The following is a 24780-nucleotide window of genomic DNA, read 5'->3' as shown; positions in this document are numbered from 1 at the left end:
ACCAGCAAGACTCTCATACCAATTCCTCATTCAAAAAAAACCCACAAACACACTGCATCATCTGATATACCTGGTGCCCTTCTAACTTAGTGCATCCCCAGTCATCCCTTACACTATTGCACATACCACGTCCTTATCATCCACTAATCTATTCTACATCCCCACTACTTGTACAATGTCACTACTTAATCCTACAGTTACCTATTGTCATTTCTCTAGATCTCTAATCCATTATCCAAACCCTCCCTCGCTTGGTTTGCACCGCCATAACCCCATAAAATATAGCTCATGTGCCCGGGGGGTGTGAGGGATGGCAGAGTTGCCATTCCTCCACATCGGGCATCTCCCACTATAAATTTTGCCCATCCAATTCTTGCCAATCAAATTTGCCAATCCAATTTGCCAATCATCAATTTCCTACCCCTACCATCGTTCATCAAACTTCGAGCCTCGGTGCGTCATTACATTTGCAAAGCTCGGCTTCGCAAAGCCGTGCAATGCATACGGGTGGTTTGGTCGCTTGCAGGTTGGGTTCCGTCTGGCACTCGGTTCAGGGGAGGAGGTTTGGTTGGGCCAAGGTTTAAAGCACCATCCCTACCCATGCGCGGTGGGCCAACCTTACCCGGGTGGAACGCCGCCACCACGGGGGGGGGGGGGGGGGGGGGGCGTTCCGATCCCTCCTACCTTCCCTCGAAATGGACCGGTCGCCTTGCCCGGCAAAGCCCGGACTCGACCGTGCGGGGCGGGGCCCGGCCTGGATCGTGCACGACGCTCCGAAGAGAAGCGACGCCGCACCGATCTCCGCCGGCTCCCACAATACCCACAGCCCGGCACGGACCGAGAGCTCGCGTCGGCTAACCGTCGGTCTAACCGCTATCCCGTTTAACGTCGATGCTCCCCGGACATGCTCACACCACTCGTTCCTTTTTACATTCACCAACCCCGGCGGCTCAGCGCCTCTCATGCATTCCACACACTCCGTCCATTCCACCACCGCACTCCCTGTTATACACCACACCTCTCGCGCACCTTCTTGCACACACTCGTCGTTCACACACTTCGTTCCACACCTTTCTTCCCCCGTTACGTCCTCCGTAACACTCACCACGAGTGTGCACTCTTCTGCACACCCAATCTGCACACCGCACCCCCACCAACTCAGGTGTGCGTTCTCGCACACTCTCTCCATCCATCCCTAGCGTGCATCCTCGCACCCGCTCCTCATCCATCTCACTCTCCGTATCACACTCACTACACATACACTCCGACGTGCATTCTCGCTCGCACTCGGTTTCACTCCCATACTCGGTCGTGCATTCTCCCTCGCACCCGGTATCACACTCGCGCTCCGACGCCATTCGTACACGCGCGCCGTTCACCTTCACACACCTTTTCCTCACACGCGCGCCATAGCCATCCACACAGCGCACCACGGACCTTTCACGAGCGCCCGGGTTACGCTGGAATCCCAAGCGCGCGAAAATTCTTTTTGCGCTAAACATCCTCCTGCAAAATCTCCCCGCACAATATACAGCACGACTCACCTGGGCGCTTCTTCTTCTTCGCTCCAACACCTGCAAACTTTCATTTGGGTTAAGCACAGCATCGTGATGTGAACATGGACTTTGTAGGTCTCCATTTCTCCCTTCTGCTGGTGCTTTTCTAATTCTGCCGTCTCTACAAGCCCAATTTCCACTATTGCTTCGGTCGTTCCTTTTAACCCAATGTCCACTATTGCTTCTTTTTTCTCGACGACCGCGGGCGCTAATAAAATTTTCTCTACTTCGGCAGTCGTCGGCTCCCCCATACCCCGGGTCGCGATTTCTACCCCGGTCCAGTTATAAATAATACGCTAATAATAATAATAAATTACAAATAAATAATATCACCAATATTACAAATAAATTTGTGCAAAAGAAATGTTTGTATTATGATTGGTGTAAATCAAGACAATTTTGTCTTGCAATTTGTCAAGACAATTTGTAAACTAGAACGGGCACTCGGTAGAGCGCATACCTTCGCCGCAGCTACTGTTCTGTACTTGGCATGGGAGTGTAGGGAACAGAACAGTGAACAGTTTGGTGCTGATTTCATGCAAATCGGATAAGAATTGACCGAGTTATGACAAAAAACGCACATTTTGCAAGGTCGTGACCCCCCTGACCTTTGACCCCCAACCGCTAACAAGGGTAATGTCTTCACTGGGTCATGTCGTATATCACAAGATCGGGCATTGAATTCTGAACATTTTGGCATTAGTTGCATGCCAATTGGATAAAAATTGACCGCGCTATGGTAAAAATACGATTTTGACCTTTTCGTGACCTTGACCTTGACCTTTGACCCGATTGCTCCCAAAATCTAATCAAATGTGTCCCGTATAATAACCAATCATCCCACCAAATTTCATGCAATTCGGTTGAATACTTTTTGAGTTATGCGAATAACATACACACACACACACAGACATACAAATAAATACACAGCGATCAAAACATAACCTTCCGCTTTTGCGAAGGTAATGAAATCAAGACACTGCTTGGCTAGGAAGCTGATATTCGGACATGCCAGTGACCAAGTGATTGTGAGGATATTATTTTTTGCACATTTTTGATTTTTATATATAAAGGATATTTTTGCTTTATTGATTAATCAATCAATCGATTTATTATTTATTGATGAATCAATTAACAAAAAAATTCGATTAATGGCTTACTTAATTTTCAAAAGGTTAGAGCTTTGGATGAAAACCTGGTGGTCGAGGTTTGCTATTGGCCAATTGATTATTTTTACGATTATTATTTATTGATTTTAATTACGCAATTAATCCCTTGCAGTACCGTCTCTATGAGCTGCACAGCGGTGTTGTCTGGCGCCGAAGGATCCGCAGCAATGCCGCATGCTGGAGGATATTTATTTATTTGGCATGGGGACGGGTGTACTTTGAATGTACTGTATCTGTACTTGTTTATGTTGACGTTTGGGCAATCTCATGAATAGCTGAGTTTCTCCGTCATGGTTTGAAGAAGAAGAAGAATAAGTGCAATGCTTTGTTCACGCTGTTTCTCCAGACTCTGTTTACAATCTCAATAATGAAATTATGACAAATGAGAATAATTTTGAAGCATTTTTTGGAACTTAAAAAAACATCCAATCCTATGGAGGTGTGAATTAAGACGACAGTGCAGAAGGAGGTGAACAGAGCATTGCTTGCATAAATACACTTAGTATAAGAATCGCTCATGTTAAATTTTTCACATTTCACTCCAGATTTCGATGCTTATCTAGTCTACGGGATCCGATCCTGAAATCCAAATCCAGATTTTTATTATATCCTTTAATTATTCTGTGAGAGGGCATCTTGGTTGCAACGCAAGGCACGTTTCAATTGGTCGAAACAAAATGGCGGCTTAAGAACCCAGCGGTGCGACAGTGGGAAAACGAAGATGGTGGACTGCCATTTTGGTAAGGCAAGAATCGCTAATGTTAAATTTTTCACATTTCACTCCAGATTTCGATGCTTATCTAGTCTACGGGATCCGATCCTGAAATCCAAATCCAGATTTTTATTATATCCTTTAATTGTTCTGTGAGAGGGCATCTTGGTTGCAACGCAAGGCACGTTTCAATTGGTCGAAACAAAATGGCGGCTTAAGAACCCAGCGGTGCGACAGTGGGAAAACGAAGATGGTGGACTGCCATTTTGGTTTTGTTAATCCTCTTCAAAAAGGGTGTTTTAACACACCTAAACACCCAGTTTTCATACATGCACTCTCTTGGAGTTCGTGAAATATGCATGCAAAGTTTAGGTCCACTAGGTTTCATCGTCCACAGTACATCGCTCATGTTAAATTTTTCACATTTCACTCAGCCCAACTTACAAATTCCTGCCCAAACTCTCCAGCCAACCCACGCTTGGCACGCCTTAGGGCGAGTGTGTGTCACAAATATTCCCAGCGTCAGTTGTGGAAGTAGGGGACTGAAACCACACTGACGACAATGATGATGATTTGCTGTGATCACAATGTCCCCTCTAAACGATTACAAATGCTGACGAAGACATTGAATAAAACATCTCAAGAATGTGGGATGAGAATGAATGTGAAGACGATGGATGTGGGGAAGAATGAGGGGCAGGGGGGAAGTCACACGGTGTGGACAAGTTGGATACAGCTGCAAATTCATAAGAAGGAAAAACTGGAAACTTGGAAAGAGGTGGGCTGGTTACCGGGGGTATGCAGGTAGAAAAGATCATGGTTTTGGATGGGGGATGATCGGAGATGGTGGTGAACAGTTTGGCACCGGAAGTTGTCCTGAGATTTCAACAAAGAAAGGAACCTTGGTGAAAGATCTTCAACAAACAGAGGAAGAGGATGAAAAACCCCTTGATTGGCAGCGTGGTGCTCTGTGGGTCTGAGACGTGAACCTTGAGGAAGGAGGACATCAAGAACTTTGAAAATATGGGTGTAGGAAGGATGGAAGGAATCACGTGAGTTGAGGACAAGAGAAATGAAGAAGTTTTGAGTTGGTGCAGCAGAACAGGTGTTTGAAGGAGACAATTAGGGTGAGGCAGAAAAGAAAAACTCGCTTGGTCACATTTTGAGTCGAGATGGATTTCCGAAGGAGGTCATCGAACGAAGGATGGAAGGAAAGAAGCAGAGAAGAAGTCAGAGAACGACGTCGCTAGATTGGATGAAAGATGAAGAGGGATGGACATAAAGAGCTGAAAATGAGAGTCGTGGACCTGGAAGGGTTCAATGACCTCAGTGGAAGCGCCGAACCCACCAAAAGGCAGAGCGGTTCAGGATGACCGGAGAGGGAGGGTTGCCTGGGAAACAGGTGATTTCACTTTTACCATTTTAGAGATTGGCGAGAGCATTTTCACATCGCAAGTCACCACGAGGGGGTATATATTAGAATTAGAACCAACTATATACAATGTACAATAAGTTGTTCCCCCCCTCTTGGACCATGGAGGCACGTATGGTCCTGCCCCGGTGAAACTTGGTGGACCTGTTGGTCATTTGCCATGGAGTTTCCAACCTGGTGGAGGATGTCAAAAACTTTCCCTCATTGACGGGTACGTTTCCTGATGCTTTTGGCTCCGAATTCCGAAAAGAAGTTATAGCTCGATTGGGAGTGTGGGGGGATATTATTTACCCATTAACCTTTGCTCTTGTTTTTGGGGTGCGAAACCAGTTCTGCACAATCCTCCATCAGATGAACTGCTGTCTGTTATAATCGTTTCATTGCCCCACCCAGTGACATAAGCAAGCGTCTAAATCTGTGAACACCAACTTTTATTGGCAACTTTACTTTTACAACTCAACATCAACAGCTGCTGCTGCTGCGGACGAGAAATGCGATCCTGTTCCAAAAAGGGAGGTTTTTCACATGTGTTCGAAGGGACGCGCACAGCGGGCACTCCCGCCCTTCGTCTCCCGTCTGTGGTTTAACCACCAGCTCGTGGCAACGTCATTGTGACGTCAATCGGGAGGCGGAGGAGGAGGGCTTGAGTCAGCGACACGAAAAACGACATTCTTGCACGTCTCGCACGAAGCCCTTGTGCTCATTCTTGTTTGTTTCGTCCTGCTCCCTCCACTGCGGACGGAGTGGGGGCCTATTTATTTCCCCCGACCAACCTCATCTAATCCGGTCATCCCAAGGGTTACCCTCCTCTTCACTCTACCTGCAATCGCCTTCCAACCCTTGCCTTTTTTTTTTTTTTTTTTGCCCAATTTCCTTCCTTCACTTCCCTTTTCATTCTCTCTCGGTCTCCTCGTTCCTCCATAAGCCTAGATCTTGCATGACACATGCGACATTTGCATGGATCACGTGTCCAAAAAGTTTCAACTTATCAGATAAGTAAGTGCATATGTGGAACTCATCTTCACCTTTTGTGGCCACTTAGTAGATTTAAAGTAAGATTATCCGTAAGGAATGCCGCAGTACAATAGGATATCATGTGCAATGGAACAAAGTGCTGAGGAATTTAACAATCAGGGTGTACATTTTGACGATGGTTGGCACAAATACCGACGACACAGCAGTATTAAACACTTTTCCCGCGAACAAATTTCTGAGAGTAATACCACCCCATAAACTTGCTTATATATGGCTTTCAGTTCAGGGAAAACCCACAGGGCAATCACCCACACAGAATGTGAATGTAGCCTTTACTGGAGCCAAGAACCGAACAAAGCAAACAAACCTTTCCCAAGTACTGAATCTAGGCCAAGGCAATCTCACAATCTCCCCTTCTCTCTCTCTCTCTGTCTGTCTCTCTGTCTGTCTCTCTCTGTCTGTCTGTCTGTCTTTCTGTCTGTCTCTCTGTCTGTCTCTCTCTGACTCTCTCTCTCTCTCTGTCTGTCTGTCTGTCTCTCTGTCTGTCTCCCTGTCTGTCTCTCTCTCTCTGTCTCTCTCTCTCTCTCTGTCTCTCTCTCTCTCTCTCTCTCTCTCTCTGTCTGTCTGTCTCTCTCTGTCCCTCTGTCTCTCTCTCTCTGTCTCTCTGTCTGTCTCTCTGTCTGTCTCTCTCTCTCTCTCTCTCTCTCTCTCTCTCTCTGTCTCTCTGTCTCTCTGTCTGTCTGTCTCTCTGTCTCTCTGTCTGTCTGTCTGTCTGTCTCTCTCTCTGTCTGTGTGTGTCTCTCTCTGTCTCTGTCTCTTTATCTCTCTGTCTCTCTCTCTCTCTCTCTCTCTCTCTCTCTCTCTCTCTCTCTCTCTCTCTCTGTCAATGTCTCTGTCTCTGTCTGTCTGTCTCTCTGTCTCTCTGTCTGTCTGTCTCTCTCTGTCTCTCTGTCTGTCTGTCTGTCTCTCTGTCTGTCTGTCTCTCTCTGTATGTGTGTGTCTCTCTCTGTCTCTGTCTGTCTGTCTCTCTGTCTCTCTGTCTCTCTGTCTCTCTGTCTCTCTGTCTGTCTGTCTCTCTCTGTCTCTCTGTCTGTCTGTCTGTCTCTCTGTCTGTCTGTCTCTCTCTGTATGTGTGTGTCTCTCTCTGTCTCTGTCTCTGTCTCTCTGTCTCTCTGTCTCTCTGTCTCTCTGTCTCTCTCTCTCTTTCTCTGTCTCTCTATTTCTCTGTCTCTCTGTCTCTGGCTCTCTCTCCAAACAGCATCATTACATTCCAATCACAAATTAATATTGTACCATTTAATATAACAAAATGCTAGGTTACAAACGATGTTTCCCCAAGGTCGTGTTATGGGCCCTGTGCTATTTCTGGTCTTCAGCAATGATCTCTCCGACTCTCTGGAAAATCCTCTCTATCTCTTTGCTGATGACTCTACTCTCTGCCGCTCCATTCCTCATCCCTCAGATACGCAGTCTGCAGCCTCCTCACTCTTTGCAGACCTGGACAAAATCACAGACTGGTCAAACAAGTGGAACATGTCTTTCAATCCTGACAAATCTCACACTCTTACTATGTCTCTCCGAAAAGACCGTCTGGACAACCCTCCCATCCACTTTCTCAACAATCCTCTCCAAGAAGTTCTGTCACTCAAGCTATGGGGTCTCACTATCTGCCATGATCCTTCCTGGGAAAACCACATTTCAAATCTGGCCTCCAAAGCCAGTCGCCGACTGGGCATCCTCCGTCGTGCGAAGTCCTTCCTTGGCACACCTGAGCTCCTCACCATTTACAAGGCTTTCATCCGCAGCTCAATGGAATACTGCTCTCCCCTCTGGGCTGGTGCTCCTGCCTTACACCTAGCTCGCCTTCACGCTGTTGAAACCAAAGCATTCAGAATCATTGGAATCTCCAACGATGAAGCTGATTCTGGGGGCTTTTCTCTCTCTCACCACAGGCAGGTTGGTGGTCTTTCTGTCTTCTTCAAACTCCTCTCCGGCCTTGCTCTCCCTGCTCGGTCTGTGCTCTGTCCCCCAAATACTCCTACAGGTCGCACAAGATCTGCCAGCAACCTTCTTCTGGTTAAACTGCCAAAATCAAGACTCTCTGCTTACCTTCACTCCGTCATTCCTCTTTTCTCCCGCCTCTGGAACAAACTCCCTCACTCTCTTCAATCCCACTCCACCCTCCAGGTATTTAAAACAGCTGTTCACCACCATCTCTTATCTTCCCCCATCCAAAACCTTGATCTTTTCTACCCGCAATAAAACACCCAAAATCCGCCTCTTTCAATCCCCAACTTCTTTCCTGAAATTTCTAGTAGTGAAATTCTTTGTAGTGTTAATTTGCTTTATACCGTGTACCCCTCCACCCCAGCCCTTCCCCTTCCACAGATCTACCGACGTCCCTGTTCTCTACTGTTGTTGTGCTTGTGTGCTTTCCTCTCTCCCCTTCTTGTCTCCCGCTCCCTTCATTGTATGTTTTATGTGTCTGTGCATGTTTTCATGTTCAATGTGTTAGCTCTTACACGAGCCTCGATTCTGTATTTAAAAAAAAAAAAAATTTTTTTAACCCATGATTGTGTTTACTTCCAGATCGGGAACAGTTTCATTCGGATTGAAAGTCAAAGTCTCCCTCTGTTTTTCTCTGTCTCTGTCTCTACTGTCTGTCTGTCTGTCATTCTCTTCTTTTTTTTCTTTTTCTTTTTTTTTGTATACAGAGTCAAGGCTCGTGAAAGAGCTAACATTTATCAAAGAAACAAATCAAACAAGCAAACAAAGAATATAAAAAGGGGAGCGGTCGACAAGATGGGGAGAGAAGGGGAGGAAGCACACAAACACAACATTTGAGAGCAGGGACATCGGGAGATGTGTGGGAGGGAGAGGGCCTGGGGGGAGGCAGGATAGGTATAAAACGCAAGGACACCAAGGACTTCCAGGAAAGAAGACAAAAGTCACCTCAAAAAAGTGGATTTGGGGTGAAATTAGTGGGGGTAGAAAAGATCAAGGTTTTGGATTGGGGAAAATAAGAGATGGTGGTGAACAGCCGTTTTAAAGACCTGGAGGGAGGAGTGGGATTGAAGAGAGTGAGGGAGTTTGTTCCAGAGGCGGGAGAAAAGAGGAATGAAGGCGTGAAGGTGAGCAGAGAGTCTTGATTTTAGCAGTTTAACCATAAGAGGGTTGCAGGCAGATCTTGTGCGACCTCTAGGAATATTTGGGGGACAGAGCCCAGAGAGAGCTGGGGGAGCAAGGCCGGAGAGGAGTCGGTAGAAGACGGAAAGACCACCAACCTGCCTGCGGTGAGTAAGTGAAAGGCCCTCGGAGATAGCGTCATCGCGGGAGATTCCAATGATTCTGAACGCTTTGGTTTCAACAGCGTGAAGAGGAGTTAGGTGTGAGGCAGGAGCACCAGCCCAGAGGGGATAGCAGTATTCCATTGAGCTGCGGATGAAAGCCTTGTATGTGGTGAGGAGCTCAGGTGTGCCAAGGAAGGAGTTCGCACAACGGAGGATGCCCAGTCGGCGACTGGCTTTGGAGGCCAGCTTGGAAATGTGGTTTTCCCAGGAAAGATCATGTCAGATAGTGAGACCCAAAAGCTTGAGTGACAGAACATCTTGGAGAGGATTATTCAGAAAGTAGATGGGAGGGTTGTCCAGTCGGTCTTTTCGGAGAGACATCTTAAGAGTGTGAGATTTGTCAGGATTGAAAGGCATGTTCCACTTGTTTGACCAGTCTGTGATTTTGTCCAGGTCTGCAGAGAGTGAGGAGGCTGCAGACTGCCGATCTGAGGGATGAGGAATGGAGCGGCAGAGAGTGGAGTCATCAACAAAGAGATAGAGAGGATTTTCAAGAGAGTCAGAGAGATCATTGATTAAGACCAGAAAAAGCACGGCCCAGAACACTGCCTTGGGGAACTCCAGCCTGAACAGGAAGAGGAGATGAGAGAAACCCATTCAGGGCCACACGTTGACTACGACGAGAGAGGAAGTCCACCAGCCATGCGTGGAGATTTCCATGGATACCAAAGGAGGAGAGTTTGGTGAGCAGAGCGGGGTGCCAGACCGTATCGAAGGCACGTGATATGTCGAGGGAGACAGCTCTAATTTCCTGTTTGGCATTGAGGACCTCCATCCATTGTTGAGACAGCAGAAGCAGCATGTCCAGAATAGTGACCTAGTCTGAAACCAAATTTATGATCAGAGATCAAGCCATTGGAGAAGAGGAAAGATTTCATATCCGAAGCAATGATGGATTCCATGACTTTGCTGATAATTGGGAAAAGGCTGATTGGTCTGTAGTTGCTAGGATCTGTTTTTGCACCTTTTTTGTGCAAAGCGGTGATGTTGGCTGATTTCCAAGCAGATGGCAGTTGACCTTGAGCAAAAGAGAGGGTGAAGAGAACAGAGAGACAGAGTGAAAGAGCCGAAGAACAGGATTTTAGGACCCGTGGGCTGATGCCGTCAGGTCCAGTTGCAGAATCAGAGTCGAGGGTTGACAGAAACTTTTCCACCTTGTCAGGAGGAAAGGACACGGAGTCCAGGAGCAGCTGGGTACGACTGGGTACGGTGGGTACAGAGAGGGATGGGTTTGGGACACAAGATTTGGAGGCAAACACAGAGTTGAGGCATTCAGCTTTTTCATATGCGGAGTCAGCTGTGTAGCCGTTTGAGGTAAGGGAGGGGATGGAGGGGGAACAAACACCAGAAACAGATTTGACCAGACACCACCAGGATTTGGAAGAGCGAGACAGATAAGAGAGTTCGGTCTTGAGAATGGAGAGATATTGTTTCCTGGCTCTCCTGAGGGTGGACACACACCTGTTTCGGGCTTTGTGAAAGGAAGGCTCTCTCTTTCTCTCTCCCCTCCTCTCTCTCACTCTCTCTCTCTCTCTCTCTCTCTGTCTCTCTCTCTCCCCCTCTCTCTCATTGTGCTGTGAGGTTTTCAAAAGGAGTGCCTCATTATCAGCATTGCTGAATCAGTGTGCCTCTTTTCATTGGGACGAATCTCAAGAAGAAATAACAGAGGTGCGCTTGTTCCTGCACACCTCCGCACTGGTGGTGATCTCCATGACAACCAACCATCTCTCATCCCATCAGGACCCGGCTCTGTGTTCGACGACTTTGACTTCAATTCATGTGCAGCGGTCCTCCTCATTGTTTGTTCTTTAATGGTCTTCACCAAAGTTGCCCTTTTTCTTTGGCTAGGTTGCCAGAGGATTATGCAGTGAGCGGTAGCGGCACACAAGGGGAAAAGTACTGCCATTTCTCCCTCTTTTGTTACTTTTAAAAATAACTTTCTTTAATGAAGATCCTAAATGAGAATAGCAACAAGCTCATGAATAAAGCAATATTGTGGGAGCTATACTCGCACGATAAAACCGGACAAAATGAACGACGCCAGGAATGAAGTTTCACTGAGCTATTTATTTCCAGCTCACTCGAAAGAACTCAAAAGCACTGAATCAGCCCATCGAACGGGCGGCAATTTATAAGTAAAGCTCAACACACAAAAGCCACGCCTCTCAGGCGGGGCGTGGTATGCAAATAGGTAAGCCAAGTGTTCGCCCGGGAAATGCAAGTCTGGACACGCCCGGGCGAGTCCGGACAAATGACCGCTCGCCGGTTGCGTCATCGGCCGGTGCAAGGTAATTGTGTCATGCTTCCGGTAACCGCGACATGCGCCCCCCCAGAATTAACATGCACCGGGAGAGTCAGTTTGAGAGGGGTCTTGATGACCCGGCCGAAATGACTCCTGGCGATTCGTGTGGGGGTGGTAGGTGGCGTGGCGGTGGATGGTCGGGCAAGGGGCTTGGTTGACGGGGGACGGCCCCGTCGTGGAGGAAGGGCCGCCGTGGAGGTTGGTCGAGGTCCAAATGGGCCGGCTTGAGGCGGTCCATGGAGATGCGGTCCGGCTTGCCACCGATGTCGATGATGAACGACTTGTCGTCCCTCTTCAGGACCCGGAAAGGTCCATCGTACGGTGGCCGGAGTGGTCCCTGGTGTGCGTCGTGCCAGATAAAAACGTACTCCGCAGTGCGAAGTGCTGGGGGGACGTGGGGTTGGGGGCACCTGTGGTGGGACGTGGGCACTGGGGCAAATCTCCTAGCAGTCTCCTGGAGGACCGAGCGTTGGCGAGCCGCGGATCAGGGGCCGGTGGCGTCAGGGATGAATTCGCCCGGCACGCGCAGTGGCTGGCCGTAGACCAGCTCGGCGGTGGAAGCCTGGAGGTCCTCTTTAGGGGCCATTCGGAGGCCCAATAGGACCCACGGGAGCCTGTCGGCCCAACCGTCGTCCTGGAGGCTGGCCCTGAGAGCGGCCTTCATCGAGCGGTGGAACCACTCGCACAAGCTGTTGGCTTGGGGGTGGTAGGCCGTGGTGCAGTGTAGCTTGACCCCCAAGGCCTGGGCGACCGCGCCCCAAAGCTCGGAGGCGAATTGCGGGCCTCTGTCGGAGGAGATGTCCGAGGGCGCGCCGAAACGGGCAATCCAGGTGCCAATGAAGGCCTGCGCCATGTCGGCGGATGTCGTTGATGCCAGCGTGACGGCCTCTGGCCACCTGGTGGTCCTGTCCACCATCGTGAGGAGGTGGGTGAAGCCCCGTGAGGAGGGCAGGGGTCCCACCAGGTCCACATTGACGTGGTCGAAGCGCCGCGTGGGTAAGTCGAATTGTGCCAACGGGGCCTGGGTGTGCCGGTGGACCTTTGCGTGTTGGCAGGCGACACAGGCGTTGGCCCAGTCGCGGACGTCCTTACGGAGCCCGTGCCAGACGAACCTTGCTGCCACGAGCTTCTGTGATGCTTTCCGGCCCGGGTGGGAAAGGCCGTGGAGGGCGTCAAAAATGTGCCACTGCCATCCAGTGGGCACGATGGGGTGAGGTTGGCCCAGGGAAACGTCGCACAGGAGAACCGTGCCTGTGTCCTCGAAGGGGACGTCGGCCAAGCGCAGGCCTGTGTCCACTATCCGGAGGGCTTGCACCGTGGGGTCGGCGGTCTGGTCGGCCGCCATGCGGGCGAAGTCCACACCCAGGTGGATGGCGTTCGCGCCGGACCGGTAGAGGCATTCGGCCACAGCGTTGTCCTTGCCCGCGACATGCCGGATGTCCGTCGTAAATTCGGACACGGCGGAGAGGTGGCGCTGCTGGCGAGCCGACCACGGCTCCGTAACCTTGGCCATGGCGAAGACCAGGGGTTTGTGGTCCACAAACGCCGTGAACGGGCGGCCCTCCAAAAGATGGCGGAAGTGGCGAACAGCCAGGTAAAGGCCGAGGAGCTCATGGTCGAATGCGCTATACTTGCGCTCGTTAGGGTGAAGCTGCCGGCTGAAAAAGGCCAGCGGTTACCAAGCCCCGTTCACCCACTGTTCATGCACGGCGCCCACCGCGTAGATGGAAGCATCCGTGGTGAGGGCGATGGGTGCATCGAGCGCCGGGTGCGCCAGCATGGTCGCGTTGGCGAGGACCAGCTTAGTGCCCGTGAACACCTCGTCCATCTCTTTGGTCCAGGCGACGTCGTGCTTGGCCGGCTTGCCCCGGAGGGCTTCGTACAGGGGGCGAATGAGTTGGGCGGCGCGAGGCACGAACCGGTGGTAGAAATTTACCATCCCCAAAAATTACTGTAGGGCCTTGATGGAGCGGGGGCGCGGGAAACTTGTGACTGCCTCCACCTTGGTAGGCAGCGGGACGGCCCCACGCTTCGTGATGCGGTGCCCCAGGAAGTCGACGTCCGTTACGCCAAACTGGCATTTCGCCGGGTTGATGATGAGGCCGTGCTGGCCGAGGCGCTCAAAAAGCGTGCGCAGGTGGATGAGGTGCTCCGCCCGGGAAGTGCTGGCGATGTGAATGTCATCCAGGTAAATGAAAAGGAAGGTGAGGTCGCGCAGCATGCTGTGCATCAGCCGCTGGAAGGTCTGGGCCACGTTCTTAAGGCCGAATGGCATGTGAAGGAACTCGAAGAGGCCAAAAGGTGTAATTACCGCCGTCTTCGGCATGTCGGCCGGCCGGACGGGTACCTGGTGGTCGCCCCGAATGAGGTCGACCTTGGAAAAGATCAACCGCCCTGCCAAACGGGTGGAAAAGTCCTGTATATGTGGTATTGGGTACCGGTCGGGGGTGGTGGCGTCGTTGAGGCGGAGGTAATCGCTGCATGGTCACCATCCGCCACCCGGTTTGGGCACGATGTGCAGGGCCGAGGCCCACGTGCTATTCGAGCGCCGCACAATGCCCAATCGCTCCAGCGCGTAGAATTCCGCCTTCGCCATGGCGAGTTTGGCCGGGTCGAGGCGGCGAGCCCTGGCGTAGACCAGTGGACCTGTGGTCGGGATGTGGTGTTCGACGCCATGCTTGACGGCGACGGCCGAAAACGTCGGTTTTTCGTTCGGTCCTACAGGTCGCACAAGATCTGCCTGCAACCCTCTTATGCTCAAACTGCCAAAATCAAGACTCTGCTCATCTTCACTCCTTCATTCCTCTTTTCTCCCGCCTCTGGAACAAACTCCCTCACTCTCTTCAATCCCACTCCACCCTCCAGGTCTTTAAAACAGCTGTTCACCACCATCTCTTATCTTCCCCCATCCAAAACCTTGATCTTTTCTACCCCCGCTAATTTCACCCCAATTCCACTTCTTTGAAATACCAACTTCTGTCCTGGAAGTCCTTGGTGTCCTTGTGTTTTATACTTCTCCCTCCCCCCCACTTCCCACGCCTCCTCCCCCCAAGCCCTCTCCCTTCCACAGATCTCCCTGCTCTCAAATGTTGTGTTTGTGTGCTTCCCCTTCTCTCCCCATCTTGTTTTCCGCTCCCTCTTTTTATATATTTTGTTTGTCTGGTTGATTTGTTTGTGAAGTAAATGTTAGCTCTTTCACGAGCCTCGATTCAGTATACAAAAAAAACAAACAAACAAAAAAAAAACGTCGGCTGCGTGAGGGCGGGAAACTCAGCGAGTAGGCGGGTGAAATCGTCCACAGCTGGGAGCGCGCAGGCTAGCTTGGTTGGTGCGGAGCCGCGCTCAAAGAGCAAGCGAGCGAGCTGAAGGTCTCCGCGTTGATGAGCCGACGCCGTTTGACGTCGACCAAAATCCCATGCGCGCAAAGAAAATCTGCACCCAGCAAGGCCATGGCCATGGGCACCGAGCAAGGTTCGCCGTGATGAAGTCCCACCTGAAGCGCTGGCCCCCGAAGCAGAATGCGACGCTGCGCGAACCGAAGGTGCGGATGGAGGAGCCGTTTGCGGCGACCAAGGTGGGGCCGCACAACGCGGCCTGTTTGTCCTGCACCGAGGCGGGTATCACGCTCAGCTGAGCGCCGTTGTCGCACAAAAAACGCCGCCCGCACGCTGTGTCCGTGATAAACAGAAGGCTGCCTGAATGGCCGACGCTCATGGAAGGCAGTGAGCGCCGGCCTGGTCGTTTCCCGACCTGCCGAAAGTGCACGGTGGGCGGCACGTTCTGGCCTTCTGCCCGAACCTGGCGTGGTAATAGCACATGGTCCGCTCTGGTGGAGGCTCCGGCGTTCGTGTCGGGTTCGGTTGACGGGGTGTCGCGGCGGCCGCTGCCGCCAGAGGCGCTGACTCGGCCGGTGGTGGTGCCAGTCGTGGCGCGGGCGTTGCCTCAGTCGGCCCAGGGTTCCAGGCGGCCGCTCCGACGTGTCGCCTGGCCGAGAAAAATTTATCGGCCTCCTTGGCCAGGGCGCGAGGGTCGGTGATGGGCGAGTTAGCCAAAGCTAACCGTACCTGCCCGGGTAGCTGCCGGAGGAACAGCTCGCGGAAGAGGAAATCCAGGCTGTGGTCGTCGAGTAGAGCCAGCATGTGATCCATGCGCTCGGATGGACGGGCCTCACCCAGCTCCGGGAGGTCGAGTAGTTGTCGCGCGCGTTCAGTCTCCGTGAGTCCAAACACACCGAGGAGTAGGCCTTTGAGCGCGCCGTATTTGTCGGCGTTCGGCGGGTTCTGTAGGAAGCTCAGGACCCGGGCCGCGGTGGAGGCATTGAGCGCGGAGACCACATGGTGGTAGCGCGTCGTGTCCTCCATGATGTTCCGCAGGGTGAAGAGAGAATCCGCTTGGGCGAACCAGATGGCCGCATGCGATTCCCAAAAGCCCGGGAGCTTCAAAGCTACAGATGACTCCATCGCCGTGTTCTTGAAAAGGGGTCACCAATTGTGGGAGCTATGCTCGCACGATAAAACCGGACAAAATGAACGACGCCAGGAATGAAGTTTCACTGAGCTATTTATTTTCAGCTCACTCGAAAGAACTCAAAAGCACTGAATCAGCCCATCGAACGGGCGGCAATTTATAAGTAAAGCTCAACACACAAAAGCCACGCCTCTCAGGCGGGGCGTGGTATGCAAATAGGTAAGCCAAGTGTTCGCCCGGGAAAGGCAAGTCTGGACACGCCCGGGCGAGTCCGGACAAGTGACCGCTCGCCGGTTGCGTCATCGGCCGGTGCAAGTTAATTGTGTCATGCTTCCGGTAACCGCTACAATATCACAGCAGCAGCTTTTTACTCACAGTATATGTTGAAAATTAAACAAATATAGTCTAATATATAAATTGACGTTTGTGTCTGTCCGTGCATCGGTGGACGCTTTCGGTGCTGCTTTTACTTTTCAATCCTGGGTTTGAATCTTGGCTCAGGTATAAACCGTCACCTCGGTGTTTTACAGACTCGGTGATTCATCGATGTGTGTGCCGTCCCTCCAATGGGCGTCCCGTCACAGACATCAGTTGGTGGACGTTAAAGATCCCAAGGTCTCCTCTGCAAAGAGTTGGCGAGTTATCGCTGTGACCCTGGGCAAATTACCAATTTCTGCCCTAACTTTAGTCAAACGTCACACCTGACCAGCCGTTCAGGAGGTGAGGACGAGCCGACGAGGGGTTTCGCTGTACTGTTAAAAAAAATAATTACGGGAGAAGCTCGGGCCACTGGGCCACCGGAAACATACGGAGAATTACCAATGAGAATTTAGAGTGGGGAAGAATAAAAACAAAATCTCGAAAGTCCGTCTACATATGATGTACGTCCAAATTATTTACCCTCTGCCCTCGCTTTTGAGTTTTTGTTTAGTGGTGACACTTGGAAGAGGTATAATTAAACCTCAGACGGACAGAAGTACACAAATGATTCACGCTTGACAAGTGAAAATAAAGTTTGAAAACAAAAAAGTTGAATCAAGCACTTGAATCCCCCTTAATGTACAATGATAATTTGAGAATACGACCGAGATTGTGTAAATTGATTATATATATATATATATATATATATGTACAGACTTGGCATTTAATATGGAATTTTTTTTTTTCTTGACTTGGGTTTACTTTCTTAACTCAGTATATCAATCTGGTGAGTTTCTTTTACACTTTGGTGATTTATTTGTTGAAACAACCATGTTCTTTTAAGACGATTGTCTGTCGCAGCAAGAAGTCAACAACAGGATTATATCACAGGTGGCGTGGCAAAATGTACGGACAGGTTCATTTGATGATTGGCTTCACAGTCGGGTATACAAGGGTTGTTGCGTTCTGTATTAGTGGAAAACAACTGCTGCACGTCTCCAAAAGTTATCGCCGCTTCCTCTGGAGATGGTCCGTCAACTCGACAATGCTGTTTGTCATGGAGTGGTGGCTTTACGAAATTACGGCATGAAACAGCGTTCTATTGCTCGGCAGTATGGCATCACTCAAGGTCAGGTGTCAAAGATCCTGAAACGAAATGCTCAGAGGGGTGTCCCTACTCCAATACCGAGGCCAGGACGTCCCCGCAGAACCACAAGGAGAGATGAGCGCCAGCTGCACCGGTTAGTCCGCAATGGCCGTACCAAGTCAGCTAATCGGCTTATGGCTGAGTGGCAGCAACTGACAAATGTGCCTGTATCCAGAAGGCTAGTCAACCAACGACTGGTTCAAGCAGGCTATCGTGCCAGGCGTCCCCTGAGAAAGCCATGCCTGACCAAACAACACCGCCAGCGCCGATTGCAGTGGGCCAGAGAGCACCGTCAATGGCAGCCAGGACACTGGAATCACGTGACCTTCAATGACGAGTCTAGATTTCTGGTCTATCATCAAGATGGCCGCGTCCGAGTGCGCAGACAAGTGCATGAAGCCCACAATGAAGATTGTATAGTGCCAAGAGTCCAAGCTGGAGGTGGTGGGGTGACCGTTTGGTCTGCTTTTCATGCAGGGGGCAAAACTGACCTGGTTGTTCTGAATGGAAACCTGAACCAGTTCAAGTACAGGGTCATTCTGGAAGTAACATTGCTTCCATTTGCTCGTGCAGCCTTTCGAGGAAACTTTGTCTTCCAAGATGACAATGCACGGCCTCATCGTGCTCGCATGATCCAACACTTTCTTGCTGACCATGGTGTAGAGCATATGGAGTGGTCTGCGATGTCCCCGGATATGAATCCGATAGAGAACTTGTGGGCAGAATTGACGCATCAAATCGACAACTTGGCCCAGCAGCCTGCCTCTGTGCGTGAATTGCAGCAGACTATTGTCACTGCATGGCAAGCGATTCCTGTCCAAACCTTGGCAAATCTCGTGAACACCATGCCTCGACGTGAACGTGCTCTCCTGAATGCTCGTGGGGGTTACACGAAGTACTGAACTGTAATTTTACTGCCCGTAATCCCAGTCATAATTTAGCTTTTGTTTTTGTTGAAATTTTTTTTGGCTAATGTGCAAAATAAAGAGATACTTCTGGAAAACGTACAGAAGTTTAACACAGTACTGTACGTGAATTGAGTTCGATATCAGTTTACATCACTTTCAAGGATCAATTTATTTGCTTCGAAATGTCAAATGTGGTTTTTGTTTCTTTTAAAGGTCACATTAACACAATCTAGAATAATTTCAACATAATTCCAATGAACTTTTGGTTCTAAGTCATCTTGAAAAGTAAGTTCACCCCCACAAAAAAAATATTCCATATTAAATGCCAAGTTTGTACATATATATATATACATATATATATATATATATATATATATATATAGTGTTGCGGATATGGGATTTGCATCCATCCATATCGGCTTGTAAATATTCCCCTATTTCCTCAATACTTCCCAACTCTCCCCAATCCCCCATTCCCTAGTCCCATTTTCTGTAAACAACACTCTGTAGACCCGACCTCCCCCTATTTCCCCCATTAAATGTCGCATCCAGGTCCACCGCATCTCAGGTAGACAACTATAGGACATCTTGCTAGTTATTCTTAGTCTATGTCAGTTAAGGATTCGTTTCCATTAATTCTGATCCTTCGTTGCACCAGAATGTGATTGTATGGCACCGTTAGGAAGTTTAGGACCTCCCAATACCTCCCCGCAGCTCTTCCTCACAGTTCTCTTCAACAACAACAACAACAACAACAACAACGAGCGCAGGGAGTGCGCGTCCTCACTCCGGCTTGGTAGGAGTGGTGGGAGGACACCAGGCCTTCCCAACGAGCCGCCATCGGACATGTGCTCAATGGGGTTACCAAACAGGGGTAGAACATGGTTCCCTGTCGGCTCCTCGTCAAGGGCGGAGCCCGGTATCCCCCGCACCCAATGGAAGCGGCGGACTGGCCCCAGTTGGGGCGGAACCAACCAGCCGAGGGCGTGTCACTCCCCACTGAGTATGCGCAGTGAGAGAGAGGTGACGTCAGATGCGCGCTGAGCTTGGAGCAAGCAAGACCACCTCCGAGCGCTGTGAGACCTCCCTGCATCTTTGAACCGTGCTTTATCCTGTCCCCGAGCCAAGGTGCACCTTGTGCCAGCGACCTACCTGTCCATTCATGCCATCAATCCCCGTGTGAGTCTACCTTGTCCGTTTGTCCGTGGTCTGTCTGGGAATAGATAAGACTGTATTTAAGTGCCCATCTCTTCTGTGTCTTTACCTCACTCTGCCTTGTAATCTACCTCTTTTCTCCACCACTGTAATTATACCCTCCTCCGGAGGTCTTGAGAACTGTACCCCCCTTGCGTCGTTTCATCTTTCCCAGTCGTCGTGTCCTTTCTATCATTGATTTGGCATAGCGCGATTTGGCCAACGTCTGGCTGAATCGGGTGAGTCGGGAAGAAACGGGGAACAACTGTTCGGCCGCGGTTACCTCCGCTCGGTAAATAACATCCAATCCGCGGACCGTAACAACTGGTGTCGGGGAGTGAGATACGAGGCCCGAACCAAATTTTTAAAACAGCTAGACAAAATTTGGTCAAAATTACAAAGTACCGAAATTGCTTTTGTTTTACAAAAACCCGAATTTTGAAAGTCGCGCTATGGGAGATCAAGACGGCTGGGTTCCGGTAGAGGAGAGTGAGGCAGGGTCGATCCAGGACCAAATTGAGGGACATGAGGAGAGCGAAGCAGTGAGGGCGGCAGGTTCGCAAAATGGCGGCGCTAGGCATGGGGAAGAGGAGCGCGAACAACAGGTCGGCGCCGCGCAGGGGATTGCGGTAGCTGTACCCGTGCCGCCGATGGACATGCAAGTCCTCATGGCGCAAATAGGGGCCCTGTTGGCCCAGAATAGCGAACAATTGGAACAAAGAATGGGCAAGCAATTAAGGGAGGACATGGGGTCCAATAGCGAGAAATTGAGGGAGGACATGGGGTCCAATAGCGAGAAATTGAGGGAGGACATGGGGGCCCAGATCGGAGGGTTAGGGAGTAGAATAGAGGGATTAGGAAACAAATTTGAGGGACTAGACAACAAATTTGAGGGATTAGACAATAGATATGGGGAAATACAGGAGGGGTTAACGGGGGTAGAAAACAGAATGGCCGCTCAAGAGAATCAAATGGAAGGGATGAAAAAGGGGTTAGAGGGGTTAGAAAACAGTATGGAAGGCAAATTGAGGGACATGAGGGACCAAGCGGAAAGGGAAGTTAAACAAATGGGGCAGCAGATAGAGGGGGTCAGAATGGGGGTAGAAACTAAATTGGATGCTCACAGGGAGGAAATGGAGCAGATGAGGGTGGCATCTGGGCAGGAGATGCAAGTGATGGGAGGGGAGATCAGAAGAGGTGTGAGTGAGGAGGTCGGAGGAGTGCGCAAGGAGGTGAGGCACTGTGAGGATCGCATGGAGAAGGAGGTGAGAAAGGGGACTGTAAAATTGCAAGGTGGTATAGAGGAGTTGACGCTGGGAGTAGAACAGCTGACAGTGGGACAAAAGGAGTTGGGGGACCAGGTAAAGAAGAACACAGCGGTAATAGAGGGTTTAAAATCGACACAGAAGGAGATGAAAAAGGACGTAGGGGTAATTAAAAAAGAGTGTCAGACGGTACATGAGGACCTGACGAGGAAAATGAACAAGGTGGTAGAGGTGATGGAGGTTAAAGAGTGGGAGGTGCGGGAGCACATAGAAAAAAATAAGGTGGAGTTAGAGGAAGAACTTAAGGGGGCGCGGCGCACGAGGAGATGAAGGAGGTGAAGCAGAAATTAGAAGAAGTGGAAGAAGGGGTGAGCGAAATTAAGAAGCGACGGAGAGAGGATAAGAAAGAGATAAAAGAGGAAGTAAAAGAATTGGTCCAAAGTCTGTGTTCGGATCGTGATGATGTGCTCATTAACCGGATGAGGGATTCGCAGGTGATGGAGGAGAAGCGAAGAGAAAGAGGACCCGGTGTAAGTGGTGACCAATATGGTCGTGCGTATGATGCGCCAGGTGATTTAATAAGCTTGGGGGTCGAGATGGACCCGGATGTTCGTGAGAGGCCAAGAGTGAGGTGTATGGCTGGTCCGGAGTGTATGGAACGAGGGTGCGAGCGAGAGGGTCCGGTGATGGGAGAGGTGCGAGGTGTGAGTGAGCAAGGTTGTGGTGGTATGGAATGGGTAGCGGGTTGCGGAAGCGTGACCCATGCATCGACACCAACATGGGGTAGTTTTTAGAGGGACAGGGGAGGCACGGGAGCCCCTTGGGGGTAATGTACTGTGGGGGCCCGGCCGGTTCGGCCCCGCGCTGACCCCGCAAGGGGCGACGCACGGGGTCCGGCAGGCGGGCAACGACTCACATACGAGGTGGTCCCACAAGGTCCCACTCGCGCCGTATGACGGTGGGTAAGGGTGGCATCCCTGCCACCCTTCCCATGATGGGGGCAAAGGAGCACTAGATTTATGGGGTTGATGGCGGTGAAAACTAGCCCGGGTGGGTTAGGATATATTGTGTGTAGGGATCTAGCGAAGATGACATTAGGTAACGTTAAGGTTAGTTAGTGACTGATACCTGTAGTGGGGACGTAGTAGCTTAGTGTTTGATAATGACGTGGGAGCGCTGAGTGTAAGGGAAGATGGAGGAGCGTGAGTTTTAGAAGGGAGTAGACAGAGCAGATGATGCAGTATGAATGGAAGTGCTGGTGAGCAGCTTCAAATGAGGCATCGGTGAGGCAATGCTCCGAGGTGTGTGTGAGTGTACAAGTGATGAATGAGAGATCATTGCGGATGAGTGTCATGGTGAGTAGTGAGTGTTGTGGATCAGCACGAATGCGCTTGGGGGAGAGAAGGGTGCAGGCGGCACCAAGTATGAGAGCACAGGTGTGCAAGTACAGGTGTGTGGAATATATGGAGCAGAGAATGAGTGGTGTGGAGAGAGTTGGAGTAAGTGGTACGGAGTGGTGTGCATGGTGCGAAGGTGTGGATGGGGGAAGAGTGGACCCCTTTCACGAGTACCCGGGGAGGGTAGTTTAAAGAATAGTTAGAAGGTATAGGTAAATTGTGGTTGGATATTGGCATTTGTGGTGCGGTTGCAGAATGGTATTGTGGATGGGTGCATTGGTGTGGTGAAATTGGCTGGTCGTGTGGCCTGTTAGTATGAGTGTGAATGGTTGGGCACTCCGCCACTGTTAGATGTCGGCCAGGTGAGGCCGCAGGTGGGCTCTGGGAGCCGTTAGTGTCAGTGGGTGCCTGAGGATCCCGGGCGTGGATCGGGCAGCCCGTGCCAGAGAGGGCACCGAGGGGTTGAGAGTGCGAGAGGGCCTTCCCCAGTTAGTTAGGTTAGGGTGAGGAGCAGGTGAGCTCGGTAGGCAACAACAGTGGTGGAGGTGTGCAGGTGGGCGGACCAGCTGGGAGCGTCACACGACCCAGCCACCGAAATTGTGCGGGAGCACCGAGTGTTGAATCGGGGAGTGAGACCCAAATTGATGGTGTGCACCACAGATGGTCAATGGGATTTTGGTTCATCGAACCACATAGAGTAATGAGGGCCAATGGTTTGGCAGGAGAAAGACCCCGGGTAATGTAAAGTTGTTAAAGTCATTTAGGAAATAGTTAGGATTGATGAACCTGTCGCACCATACGCAGCCACTTACCTGAGGTGATGATGATGACTCCACACCTGTGTTTTCTTTGTTTTGTGTTGCAGGAAGTGGGAATTGCTGTTTGGATTTGTGAGACGCATCACGACGTGGATGAGACATTGGGGTGATTCCATCTCTCCCTCCTTAGGAGGGACTGATGATGAATTGGTGATGGCAAATTTTGATGTTGAGTTGGAGATGGCAAATTTTGATGAGAGTTGGAAATGGCAAATTTGATTGGTTAGGGGGGAGAGAAGACGAATTTGGTTTATGGGAGGAACGGGGAAGACAGTAGGGACGTTTGTTGATGTGTAAAGTAGATGTTTATGGGTAGTGTTGTGTTTTGTGGATACAGTAAGGGGTAAGGGAGGGGCAATGTAGGTTACCTGGTGGGGGGGGGGGGGGGCGTACGGTAGGAACGTACCTGTCTCACCTGGTTCCCATGTGCCCCCAGTGTGCATTACCTTATATTGCGTGCACTTTTGCGCCCTTACCACCTTACTCACCTGTCTTCTTTTGTCTCCCACCTCCGAGGATCTGGCTTTGGGGCAGAGAGAGAGGAGAGAGAGGTGCTGGCTCCGCAGTTGTGGGCCTGTACTTCCGCTGCTTGCTGCCTGGATCGATACACCATATGGACCGCAATTCTTGTGGCTGCCCACAATGGACCGCAGTTCTTTTGCGGTCAAGCACCACCCGTTGATGGACCTCTGGGTCAACGTGGCACCTATGCCATACAGGTGAACCACTTTTAGTTGGCCCCCCTGACGGCCACAATTACGAAATGGACGCGGTTGGCGCCTTTCTTTATTTCTAAAGAAGCCAGAAGGCCAAGTGCACTCCATGAAGGCAAGACCAGCGGCAGAACATCGGCCGGCTGCGACACCACCGGTGACCATGGACACTTGATTGTGCATTTTTATTGAACACTTTATTGGTGCACCGGATGGGGCTGACTGTGCATAATGGGGTGGTGCTTTTGGTGCTTGGAAGGGGTGCTCTGCACATTATTAAAGGCCGTAGGGCCACAGGGCACTCGTGGGTTGGTGTATCGATGCTGGCATGCGTGCTCTCCCTATGCATAACATCTGCATGTGTTCCTCAAAGAACAGGTCCTCGATCGTAGTGTAAATATCAGTGTAGTCTTGTATAAATGATGCTCCCTACCCGGCTGTATGTTTAGTTTGAGGATGCTTTCCGCGATTCGGTTATCCTGTGGGTGTGTTTCTGTTAGGAGAAGGGTGCAACGTCGCAGGGGGACATATTTACTCATTTGTGAACATCTGTAAAACTGTCGCACTCAGGGTTGAGTTAATAGTAGAGGGAACTACATCTGAGTGCCACACTAAAGTAGGTAAAAATTTATCGGGTCGGGACGCCCCGAGGTCGAGCAGGGTGCAGTGTTGCAGATATGGGATTTGCATCCATCCATATCCGCTTGTAAATATTCCCCTATTTCCTCAATACTTCCCAACTCTCCCCAATCCCCCATTCCCTAGTCCCATTTTCTGTAAACAACACTCTGTAGACCCGACCTCCCCCTATTTCCCCCATTAAATGTCGCATCCAGGTCCACCGCATCTCAGGTAGACAACTATAGGACATCTTGCTAGTTATTCTTAGTCTATGTCAGTTAAGGATTCGTTTCCATTAATTCTGACCCTTCGTTGCACCAGAATGTGATTGTAT

The sequence above is a fragment of the Myxine glutinosa genome, chromosome 5 (genome assembly GCF_964187855.1).
Source record: "Myxine glutinosa chromosome 5, kmMyxGlut1.1, whole genome shotgun sequence".
NCBI classification, from domain to species: domain Eukaryota; kingdom Metazoa; phylum Chordata; class Myxini; order Myxiniformes; family Myxinidae; genus Myxine; species Myxine glutinosa.
This window is presented reverse-complemented; position numbering follows the sequence as displayed.